The sequence below is a fragment of the Protobothrops mucrosquamatus genome, unplaced genomic scaffold (genome assembly GCF_001527695.2).
Source record: "Protobothrops mucrosquamatus isolate PMUCROS unplaced genomic scaffold, P.Mucros_1.0 scaffold12893, whole genome shotgun sequence".
NCBI classification, from domain to species: Eukaryota; Metazoa; Chordata; class Lepidosauria; order Squamata; family Viperidae; genus Protobothrops; species Protobothrops mucrosquamatus.
Genome location: NW_015398668.1, coordinates 1 through 6,876, shown reverse-complemented (window position 1 = coordinate 6,876; position 6,876 = coordinate 1). Strand labels below are relative to the sequence as shown.

General features: G+C 37.9%; 1 pseudogene; it reads right to left on the bottom strand.

Moving 5' to 3' along the window:
• Positions 1–6,351: 6,351 nt before the first annotated feature.
• Positions 6,352–6,873, bottom strand: LOC107301456 (annotated as a pseudogene).
• Positions 6,874–6,876: the final 3 nt, after the last annotated feature.

The following is a 6,876-nucleotide window of genomic DNA, read 5'->3' as shown; positions in this document are numbered from 1 at the left end:
TGCAAAAGAATTACAATACTGGCATCAAAGCACCTGGAAAGATCCCATTAAGATTGCAAAATGGAACTAAAGTAGCAAAATGAAATTGCCTTCTTCCCAAGAGAGAAAGCACTATTTTAGAACCAGAACAGCTAAGGACAAATTTAGACTGTCTCCACACTGGGCTGGAGAATGAGGCAAAGGCTAAACCATGAGGACACATCCACTAAAATTGGATGCCTCTGAGCTATACCATAGTAAACAATTACTGCAAAGGAACCCCTAAGTACTGCTAAATCAAGCTAGCCATAATTTATTTTGTATACAAGAAATAAAATGGATATTTAGCACTGTGTATCCCAAGACATTATAACAATAGGAGACAAAAACAGGTGGAGAATTTATAAAGGTGTCTTGGGTGCAAGGAATATCATTCAATAAAGTGAAGAAATAACTGGAGTAGAAGAATTGTTTCTACCACATGTGTTTAAGTTCTTACTTAAAAGCCCCATCCTGCCCTAAAACATGTAGCAATGTTGAGACTCTAGAAAGAGTACAGAGAAGAGCAACAAAGATGATTAGGGGACTGGAGGCCAAAGCATATAAGGAAAGGCTGCTGGAATTGGGTATGTCTAGTTTAATGAAGAGAAGGATGAGGGGGGACATGATAGCAGTGTTCCAATATCTCAGGGGCTGCCACAAAGAAGAGGGAGTCAAGCTATTCTCCAAACTAATGGAAACTAATCAAGGAGAGAAGCAACCTAGAACTAAGGAGAAACTTCCTGACAGTTAGAACAATTAACCAGTGGAACAACCTGCCTCCAGAAGTGGTGAATGCTCAAACACTGGAAGTTTTTAAGAAGTGACTGGACAGCCATTTGTCTGAAATGGTATAGGGTTTCCTGTCTGAGCAGGGGGTTGGACTAGATGACCTCCAAGGTCCCTTCCAACTTTATTATTATTATTATTATTATTATTATTATTATTATTATTATTATTATTATTATTATTATTATTATTATTATTATTATTATTATAAACTTGGAGAATGAAAACATAAGATGGGCTTTTCTTAATCAGGCTAATGACACAGAGTGGCTGATTTGTTTATTTTTTAAATATATATATTTACAATAATAATCTTTAGTGCTTAGTAAACAATATGTGTGGCTTCATAAATTTAACAACCATCAGTAATAGTTAATTTTTATAATTTCATAATCAGTATGTTAACTAGAAATATCTTTCCTTAATCTTCTCTTCTTCCACTAAATTTCTCCTTTTGCCAACATGAAGCAGATATAGTTCTTGGTACTTTCAATACATACAAAATTAAGTATAAGCATTTTTCTAGTGTTTGTATAGATAACAATAACATCAGTATGTAACATCTTTTCTACACATATCATTTTACAATTACTTTTGCAAAAAAAACATCTGATGTAAATCACTATAAGTCCTGTTTTCAGAATTCTTATTTAGGCTTATTTTCCCCTCAATATTCGAAACATTTCTTATCGATTATAATTTTCTCAAAATTGATTACATTTAGATATCCAAAGCATTTTGTACACTTGTTAACTATTCTTTTATCCATATTCAAATAGGTAGTTAGTTATATAGTACTTCACCTAGTAGTTCAAATCATCTCTCTTAAATTTGGCTCTCGTCTATTCTTGTTTAAGCTTAGTTTCCCCTCAGTATTTAAAACATTTCTTATCAAATATAATTTTCTCCAAATTGATTACATTTGAGTATCCAAAACATTTTATTCATCTAAGTCATCCCATTATTTTTACATTTCCCATATTATAAACAAAAAATACTATACTACATATAAATCACATTTGCCATAGAACCCATTCATATCCAAAATTTAACTATTCCTTTAACCATATTCAAACAGGTGTTTAATCATGTAATACTCCATCTGGTAGGTCGAGTCATCTCTCTTAGGCCTGACTCTCACCTTCTTCTTTTGCCAAGAAACTTTCCGAATCAGTGTATTCAGTTTACCAAGGGGTTCTTCCTGTATTTTTATAAATGTTATTGTAGCTGTTCTTGGTTTAGACTGATGATCAAAGGAACAGGTTGTGCTTTGTTTCTGGGTGTCTTACCAATTTCTGATGCAGGGCAGCTATAGTGTATACTTTAGTCCACCACTAGATGGCAGTAACTATTTATTTTTTAATCTCCAAAATGAAAAAAATATATTTTCTTATAACTTTAATCATATTTTTTCAAATGGAAAGTCTTGCCAATTTCCATAGTGTTCAGTTTTTTCCAGATTATACCTTTACATTAGTCCATTTCAATATATTTCTGTCCCCTAAAAAATTAAATTGCAGCTTCCGTCTATGGAGTGGTGGGGTTGTAATCCCCTTCCTTCACTTTCGGAGGGTTTTTTTTGCTTCTTGGGGATCTTTTCCAGGAAATCAGTTTCAAATTAAAGAAGAGAAGATTGATGTTCTTACCCAGTTTCCAACATGCTGTTCACTGTTGTTCTTAGTTGGTGCTTTTGGACTTCTGGTGCTGGTAGCTCGGGCTAGACATTGGGGTGTGGCTAGCCTTTCTCCTGTCAGGTTGGAAGGCTTCCCCCAGATCAAACAGAAAGACCACCATCTTTTTGTGATCGACAGGGTGCCCCTCCTTCTTCATTGCCTCTCCAGGGTGACTTTAGACCCATTTAAGGGTCCCCTGGCAGGGCGAAAACTAGCCTTGGGGTGCGGAACCCCATGATCCCTCAGCTGTGTTGCTACTGCACAAAACCAAAAGTCCTCAGAGTGGCTGATTTAATTCACTCATTTAATTCATAACATGGACAACTCACTCTTCTACGTCTATCTCTACTGTTATTACCTAGCCACTAGTATACAAGATGTATGCCTGTTACTCTGAACATATTAAGCATCCATGAAAATCATTTGCCATTGATTGGGAATATGACTTTGACTCCTTTAAAAACCTTCTAAACTGCTATTCAGTGCCCATTGTTTAATTATATTTTATATAAAGAGGTACTTCTTCAGCACCGATCCTATCTTTCACTGCAGTGAATGATTCTAAGTTTCAATATTACAAATGAGGCAGCAAAACTATCCATATCATGCATGAGTTTAGATATAGCTTTCTTGTTCCTTATCAATTCTTTTTCATAACTAAAAAAAAAAATCTGAAACACTATACATGTTTTTCCGTAGAAGAGCAGCTTTCTAATAATCTGAGTCTACTCCTTAATGTTTTTCACAATCTCTTTTTTGATCAGAACCTGTGCAGAGAAGCAGAAGCACGCATATAAATACTAAGGAGAAACTGCAACAGAAAGTAGGAATCTTCTAAACACCACATTACATTTAACAAAGGGAAAAGTAGGACCTGGTTAGCAGAAGAAGGTAGAAAAGAGAATCAGCAGCCTGGCATTCAAGGAAAGTTCTCTGTGTTAGAAATAAAAAACTAAAAACCATACTATGGTAATATTTTTATTAGGTCCAACTAAAATATTTGCAAACCATAAATGCTATTACAAATGGGCCTTGAAGCATTAAAGAGAGTCTTGTAGCAAAGAATATGAAATCTTCAAGAGGAGAATAGGAAATTGAATTTGTATCTGTTCAGTGACATGAGAAAGAACAAAAGTACAGCAAGGAAGTAACTAAAATATGCTTTCATCTAAGACTGGAAACAAATAGCCCTAATACTCCATGTGATCCCAAGTCCTTTTTTGTGACACCAAAACTCTGCTCTGTGCCATCCTACTATGGCAATATAAAAATCAACACATTTTTCTATATTTTGAGGTACAGCATGCAAAAATAAAGGTAGACTTAACACCATTTAAAGAACAAAAGAAGATTCCCTAAATCAGTGGTTCTCAACCTTTTTAATGCCGCGACCCCCAACCGGTCGTAAGTCGAGGACTAAACCGGTCATAAGTCGAGGACTAAACCGGTCGTAAGTCGAGGACTAAACCGGTCGTAAGTCGAGGACTAAACCAGTCGTAAGTCGCGGACTACCCAACCGGTCGTAAGTCGAGGACTTTCCCTGCCTGGGAGCGCTGCACATGCATGGTTCCGCCCCCTGTGCTGGCCGAGGCGTAGCTGGCAAGCGGCAGAGACAGAGCAGGCCGACCACCAGCTGGCCCAGCCCAAGGGAGGTAAGGCACCCGCTGGAAAAGGGGAAAAAATGGCGGACAGCCTTGCTTGGCGACTCCCGTGAAATGGTCGATCGACCCCAAATGGGGTCGTGACCCATAGGTTGAGAACTGCTGCCCTAAATCTTAAAACAGCCCCTACCCCCAATTTTTGAAGCATTCACCTCTTGAACACTTATCCCTATAGGGAAAATTAAGTACAGTCCAACTACTGCTTTTGTCTATAGTGAAACCATCACTCTTCAATTGCAAGAGGCCAGAAAGCCCTGGATCTTCTTAAACAACTGTTTTTTATTTGAGTTGTTTGTTACTATAAAACAGTTCTGCGTACTAAAGCATAATAAAAAAGGGAACACAATGCAGAGCATATGCACATCACAATGTTTTGATTGACTGCATTCCTTCATAGTGTGTTCCTAGTGCTGCAAAAAATATTTTAAGAGTATCTATGAAATCCTCTCTTTGGAAGGTCAAAACACGGCAAATGCTATGCCAGAAATGTTCTCATCCTCTTAAACGGCAAAGTTGTCTCTGAATTGCCATCTGAAAGTCAGGATATTCAAGATATTCAAAATGCCAGCATGGTTAAGATAATAACTTATAATACTAATTATATACAATTGTAGGTAATTTTAGAATTCTAGCTTACTAGTCAAAACAAGCTGGACAACTGTAATGGAAATCTTTCAAAAAAGTGTAGGTAGCTATGTGGGTTATTAAGGAACAAAAAACCAAAAACCACCGCCATGCTAATATCTTTCTTAAAGCCAACTAAAATATCTGCAAATCATAAACAAATAATTGTGTTATTACAACCAGATTGTGATTAAAGATCTCCAAATTTAGCCCCACAAACCTTTTCTATCTGGATATGACAGCTCTTTGAAAAAGGACTTTATTTCAAAGCCAACACATATTCTACTATTGAGCACTAATCCTGGACATTATACAATCTATTTTGTACCCAAAAATGCAACTTGGTTGCAAATTCTGAACATTTACTGCCTGAACTATCTATATGGGGCCATATAGTACAAGGCTCAAGAATTGTAGTCACAGTTTTGGGTAGTCGTGTGACCACTAGAAACTATACTGTTCATATACAATGTATCTAGCTTATGGAAAACACATTACATAGAATCTTCCTTTTTCAAAATGGAAAGATCCGGTGATTTACTTTGGTAACAATGATCTCAAATCCAATGAATGTAATGCACTTGCTTACTCTGTTATAAATTATAAAATTCAGATTTTTAATTGCAAACTGTAAACCAACACAGAAATCCAGTGCCAATTCAGAAGTACACAATTCATCCACAGTAGTCTAAAATAAATATGAACATAATTCCATCCCTCAATTAATATAAAAGCAATGGGCAGTGGTGTATCACTTATTACATTTTTACCATAGTAATCAAAATCTTATTGCTACCTCAAGTAATCCAGACATATAATAAGAGCCAGTGTGGTATAGCGGTTACGGTGTTGGACTGTAAGTGGAGAGACAGAGGTTTTACTCCACTCTCAGCCATAGATGGTCCCTGGGTGACTTTGGGCAGATCCCTTAGCCCACCATACCACACAGGAAGAGGGAGTCCTATATGTGTTGCCATCTTAAGGTCCTGTACAAAAGGGGGGATATAAGTCAAACAACTTGCCAACAAAAGTGCGTATAGTCAAGGCCATGGTTTTCCCAGTTGCAATGTATGGATGTGAAAGTTTGACCATAGGAAAGGCTGAGCAACAAAAAATCGAGGCCTTTGAACTATGGTGCTGGAGAAGACTCCTGCGAGTCCCTTGGACTACAAGGCATTCAAACCGGTCAGTCCAAGAAGAGATCAACCCCAACTGCTTTTTAGAAGGCCAGATCCTGAAGTTGAAACTCAAATACTTTGGCCACCTAATGAGAAGGAAGGACTCACTGGAGAAGGGCCTAATGCTGGGAAAGATTGAGGGCAATAGAAGAAGGGGACGACAGAGAATGAGGTGGCTGGACGGAGTCACTGAAGCAGTAGGCGTGAGCTTAAATGGACTCCAGAAGATGGTAGAGGACAGGAAGACCTGGAGGAACATTGTCCATGGGGTCGCGATGGGTCGGACACGACTTTGCAACTAACAACAACAACAACAAAGTCAAACAAATAAAATAAAGCTGAGCTATAACTGAAATAATACACATGAATTAATACACCAATTTCTTTTTTCTTTTTTTTCTTCTTTTTTTAGAATAGTAACTGATTATAATCCTGGTGGCTGGCAAAAAATCTCTGAAAGGAAGAGACGGACAAAGAAAAGGAAAAATTGTTTATTTGCTTACCTTCTTGGCCTTTGTGTGGCAGTTCAGTCACCACTGGCTGTATCTTTGGTTCTGGTGGCAGATGTTGATTGGTTGAAAAATGCTCCACATTTTCAGTCTGCCTGATTGGTGGCACGGGGACCTCAGAAGATTTTGTTACTTGGATTTCCACACGTTTGGTAGCAACATCAGGCAAAGGCGGGCTAGTGGCTTCAACTCTGCGCTGGGTTGGTTCAGGGATCTTTGAGGGGCCTTCCATTCTGCGAAGAGCTTGGTCCTGGGGCTTACTTATACTGATCTCAGTCCTTCTGGGAGGAGTCTCAAGAGGCTTGTGTCCCAACACATCTGTTCTCTTGAGGCCAAATCTTGATGCTCCTGAGGTGGAATTTTCCACTTGCTTGGATGATATGTCAATGGAGATTTCTGTTCTTCTGGACACTGGTTCAGGATG